Source organism: Crinia signifera, chromosome 19, assembly GCF_055691185.1.
Source record: "Crinia signifera chromosome 19, ASM5569118v1, whole genome shotgun sequence".
Classification (NCBI taxonomy): domain Eukaryota; kingdom Metazoa; phylum Chordata; class Amphibia; order Anura; family Myobatrachidae; genus Crinia; species Crinia signifera.
The window spans coordinates 89,472,373-89,478,327 of record NC_139226.1 but is presented as its reverse complement, the minus strand read 5'-3'; the positions used below and the strand labels follow the sequence as shown (position 1 = coordinate 89,478,327).

General features: G+C 36.8%; 1 long non-coding RNA gene across 1 annotated transcript; it reads left to right on the top strand.

The window, feature by feature from the left end:
- Positions 1-2,778: 2,778 nt before the first annotated feature.
- Positions 2,779-3,418, top strand: LOC146042255 (uncharacterized). Its single transcript, XR_014463812.1, has 3 exons — positions 2,779-2,844; positions 2,932-3,032; positions 3,399-3,418. It is a non-coding gene; the product is annotated as an uncharacterized LOC146042255 (long non-coding RNA).
- The last annotated feature ends 2,537 nt before the right edge of the window (positions 3,419-5,955 follow it).

Here is a 5,955-nt window from a genome sequence, read left to right as displayed (position 1 = left end):
ATAAAATCAATACCAAAACATTTTAAAAAAAAACAGATGCCAATAGTTATATCCCAGCCAACAGCTGCCATTTAGATAGGTGGAAAAATAACGTCCCCTATGCCCAGTTTGTCAGAATCCGAAAGAATTGTAGCAGTGTGGAAACATACTGGGAACAATCTGACTTACTTGCTAGAAACTTCTTGGAAAGAGGATATAAAAGTTCAAACATTCGAAAAGACCAAGAGAGAGCATCTTTATAAAATAGACAGGATCTCCTTCAGGTGAAGGTAAAATCCACCCCAAAAAAATTAAGACCATTCATTACACAATATAGCCAGGAAAACAAACAAATTACTAAATGTCTCCAAAAACATTGGTACCTATTAAAAATGGACCCTGTTCTAGGCCCTCACCTTCCAGATAGACCAGATATTGTCTTCAGGAAGGCAAAAAACCTTAAAAGTATACTGGCCCCTAGCAAACTTAGACAAGTTAAAAACTCAAATCCCCCATTACAAATGGGGAATATGTTTGACAGGAAGGGACTATATCCCTGTAATAAATGTATATGCTGCCAGTATATAGATAGGAAAGGTCCTAGCATTCCAGAACATCTGAAAAAAGATTATAGGATGCAAAATGTGGTAACATGTAACTCCACTTATGTGGTGTATATTGTAAAATGCGGTTGTAATTTATCATATATTGGTAAGACGAAGAGGAATCTGAAATTGCGCATTCAGGAGCACTTACGTAACATAAAGAAAAAAGTACAGACACACAGCTTACCTAGACATTTTGAGTGTAAGCATAACTCTGAAGTAAGCTCCTTTAAATTTTCCGTCTTGGAACAAATTAAGGATGATCCAAGAGGAGGTGATAAAGACAGACTATTAACTATGAGAGAATCCTTTTGGATCTATTCCCTTGATACCATGACCCCAAAGGGACTTAATGAATGCATTGAAATCACTCCCTTTCTTTAAGTTTGGCCTTATATAGGTACATTCCAACCGCATTAGTATTCTTGTGATGTACTGGGAATATTGGGAAATGTTATTCCTGTACAAATTGTGAATATGGAAATATACTGATAAATACTATATGTATGTAAATTTTACCATGACCTGGGTAAACACTCTTGTAAAATGTTCCAAGATTTATTTATTTTTTTTTTTTTTTTTTTTTCTACATCTGGGCTTGGGTGAAATTCCATGCTTTGTTAAGCTTGCAACTTCATTGTAATACTTATGCCGGTTATATCTTTATAATATCCATATGGTGTATTTATATGTAAAATTGTAACAACTTGCTATCAGGTTGGAGATATGGGGTGAAATTCCATGCTTTGTTAAGCTTGCAACTTCATTGTAATACTTATGCCGGTTATATCTTTATAATATCCATATGGTGTATTTATATGTAAAATTGTAACAACTTGCTATCAGGTTGGAGATATGTCAATATGTAACTTTAAATTGTTATAGTTTGTCATCCGCTTAGCAAAAAGTATGGGTCCATTATCATTCTGGGTCCCATATCACTTTTCAAGTAATATTCTAATTTGGCTTGAAATAAAAATTAGATTAAGAGGGTTAATGCTATCTATACTTTGTAAGGCAAACACGGTTTCCAGTTGACTATCCATGAGATTTAGGGGCTCCTATTATTAGTGGGGAAATAAATTATGATATATTTAAACAAACAAAAAATCAATTACTGAGAGTATAGGGATATAAAATTAAAGCTCACTATGGCACAATTAAAATATTATTATTATTTCACTCCAAAATAATTAATTAATGAATGCACTAATAATTATAGAAAATTATATAAATAGATCTATATTATATTTAAAATAAAGTAAAAAATCAATTACTGAGAGTATAGGGATATAAAATTAAAGCTCACTATGGCACAATTAAAATATTATTATTATTATTTCACTCCAAAATAATTAATTAATGAATGCACTAATAATTATAGAAAATTATATAAATAGATCTATACTATATTTAAAATAAAGTAAAAAATCAATTACTGAGAGTATAGGGATATAAAATTAAAGCTCACTATGGCACAATTAAAATATTATTATTATTATTTCACTCAAATAATTAATTAATGAATGCACTAATAATTATAGAAAATTATATAAATAGATCTATATTATATTTAAAATAAAGTAAATAAAAAAAAAACAAATACACATTTATAGAGACACAGGAAGTGAGGTCATAGACTTCCTCCTATAAATAGGAGACCTGGGCATACAGGTATCACTTGCACATTGGATACAGAGGAGAGCACTACTACTGGAGATACCAGGTACAAAAAGCTATTTGATCTTATGGGGATAAAAGCTGGAAATAGTGTTTGCTACCCTAAACTTTGATTGTAATACAATGTTTTCATGTGCCGTCCATTAGGAATTTCCTTTGTTCCTTTGGAAAGCTTTTTTGCCTCTAAGGATTATAGGATCACCTATCCATTAGGTATGTAAAAATCTAATAAAAATAGTACTATAAAGGGGACATCTGTAACTAGCTTAAAATAAGTTTTAATATACTTTTCTCCCCTCTTTATAGAAGAGAGAAGGATAAAAAAACTTTAAATTGTGGTCCAATTTACCTGATTTTTTATACCTGTGGAGGCGCAAGGATTGCGCAAACACCTGGTCATTCTAAAAAACTAAAATCTAATCGGTATGTATATGAACATAAATATAATTTGAAAGGGATCTAAATGGGTTGGATTTATGTGTCATAAAACTTGTTATATTCATTGAACCCATTAGATATTCCTCATAAAATAAAAAGTGAAGAATTATTATGGACCAGCAAAACAGATTATAAATTAAAGGTAAAACTGAAACCTAATGAGTGTATATAAATCAATTGAGATTAAAATTGATATCATGAGTTTGAATCTATATATTTCTGTTGGTAGTTGTAGTATACCCAATGAGGAGTCAGGTTTGAACCATTGACAGTAAAACCAGTACCGAAATTTTATTCTCTGCTGAGAAATTACTATACAGACCGAACAAGGTATGACATGCTTTTTATTTCATAAACTCACAAAATTATGGGAATAAAATATAAAATTCACATGATAATAGTAATGCAAGCTGGAAATTTCCACGTTTCTCTTTCCTCCCCTTCCTCCCGCTTGAATCTTATTTCCAAGAAAAATGTTTTCTTTTCAATTAATGATATATGGTGAATTTTAAAATAATAAAAATAGTCTTTTTCTTATATACGAATCTGATAAAAGTAATACTATAAAAAGAATATCTTCCGTCTGTTCTTCATCCATACAGGACAATTTGTAAAAATGTAAAAAAATTATTTTAATTGTATGTATATTTTTGTCTTTCCTCGTCTGATATGCTTATTACTATGTTTTATTTATAGATATATGTAAAGCACCCCTGATGAAGTCTCGTTGTGAGACAAAACGCGTCGGGCTTTTTGCATACATCCATTGTATAAAGAAAATCTTCTGTTGAGAAAACTGTACAAACAAATCGTTTTAAAGTGATTTTACAATAAATGTTTTTCATTTTAAAAATGTGTCTATGGATGGTATAGAGATAAGGAAAGACTAGTGTGACTACTGGGCGCTAATTAGCACTATTGTGGTGATATATATATATATATATATATATATATATATATATATATATATACACACACACATATATATATATATATATATACACATATATATATATATATATATATATATATATATATATATATATATATATATATATATATATACACACACATATGCCAGAATTCATTCTTAGTCCAGACGCCGAGGAGGAAGGATCTCTGTGGCTCTGACAGTCGGGGAGCTTTGCTGGAGTCGCCGGCAGCGTGAATAAGAAGCCAGAAGTTGGAAGAAGATGCAAGAAGCCCTGGACCAAGCCAGAAGAACTTCCATGGAGGACCTGGGTGAGTTGGATTTCCTTCCACAGGTCCACCATGGATTTCTTCGGACCCGGACCTGACGCCGACATGAAGATCGATATGATGAAGAATGACGACATGATCCGGAACCAGGACAAGGCACCGGATCAAGACTCTGGGACCTACCTACGGGATCAAGATAGGTAAGTATCAGTGTGTGTGTGTAATGTTTGTATCAAACTTTTATTTTTCAGGTGTCAGTGTGTATTTATTTAACTATTTTTTTTTACTTTGGAACTACAAGTGCCAGCGGGCCCTTTAATGCCCCGCAGGCTGGGACTTGTGGTTCTCCAAGTCCCAGCTTGCAGGGAAGGCTTGCTGGGACTCATAGTTTCACAGTTTAAAACAATAGTTTATTCATCTTTTTTTTACACCAAGATCAGCCCGGTGGCCACCGCACAGGGCCACCGGGGACAGCAGCAGGCTTCAGCCTGGTCAGGTAAGTCCTGGAGGGGGGGGACCCCTTTATTGGGGGGGTCCCCACTCCCCCAGGGCCCCTGGTCAGGCTGACTGGTCAGAGGGTTAATGCTTTGGCCGGGGGGACTTGTATAAAAAGTCTCCCCCCGGCTGTGGCATTACCCTGCTGGCTGGTTTGGCCTGGGGCTGGTTCTTAAAATACGGGGGACCCCTAGTCATTTTGTCCCCCGTATTTTGGGAACCAGCCCCGGACCTGGAGCCTGGGGCTGGTTGTTAAAAATCGGGGAACCCCTATTTGTCGGGTTCCCTGATTTTTAATTACCGGCCCCGGCTCTTTCAGCCTGGTGCTGGTTACGGCTGTGGGGGGGACCCCACGCCGTTTTTTTTTTATTATTATTTAATTTTCTATTTTTTTTTAACACTCTGCAGCCTGCACAGATCTGACTGATCCGTGCAGACTGCCTGTAGGAATTCGTATTAGCGGCCGTATATACGGCCAGCTAATACGAATGGTTACACCATCGGAGGGTTACAAAGCAGTTGTATCTGACTGCTTTTTACATTACCCTCCGGAACACGACTTTGCATACGTCTGAAACAGTCGTATGCAGTCGTAGGGAAAATACTAATACGAAAAACTAGGTTTTTCATATTAGTAAATTTCCCCCTAAGTCTCAAGGCGGGATTTCACTATAGTGGGGCGGGTTCTACCTGATCGCTGGCCGCTTCTAATTCTCACAGCAGCGTTCAGGTCTGAGTTAGGCCCCATATCTTTGTCGGCAGTCAATGGGTTGACCTTAAAAGGGTGTGTGGGGGAGGGGGTTTCACACCACCGTTCCAGCTCCTCCATAGTGAAAGGAGCTGGCTGATGCGGGGGGAGGGGCTTCAGGCTCACAGAGGAGGAGCTGGGAGTGCAGGCATACCAGTCTCTAGGGGCAGCCCAGGATTTTCACGGATGCAACACAAGTGATGATGCAATCAGGGGCTTTCCATACAGCCAATCCTCCACACCCAAAATTGAGGAAAACCTGTACTTCCCACAAGGCCACACCCAATTTATGGTAGGCCCTGCCTTCACCTTCCCATCCCACTGATGTCTCTTACATGTTCACTATTATGTGGAGGTAAACTGCATAGTCTAATTAATCATAGGCCCCGATGGAATAGTCTGCGATTTGTACCGGTGCATTTTTTGCTATGCAACCACTTCATTTAAGCCACAATAGTGGTAACTATGTGGTAAAACATATTGCTAATTAGGAAATTGCAGGCTATCACGTGTCCCCCGTTGGTGGTTATCCATTATGGTGGCAAGGTGCAGAGAACACCCCCCCCCCCCCCCCCTGCCGCTGATCACATTATTAGGCGACACTGAAATATGTGTTCTGCTGGAACTTGATCACAGGTACTTTTCAAACAAGGTGGAAATATAATATTTTCCCTGCACAAATTTACAGATTTTCTTATTCCATTTCCTGCAGAATGAAATTGTTTATTTGAGAAACAAGAATGCAGGTTAAAAGGGACTAATAGCTGCGGTATCCATCTGCCATACAAGGAAGGGTTTATCCTCAGGAAA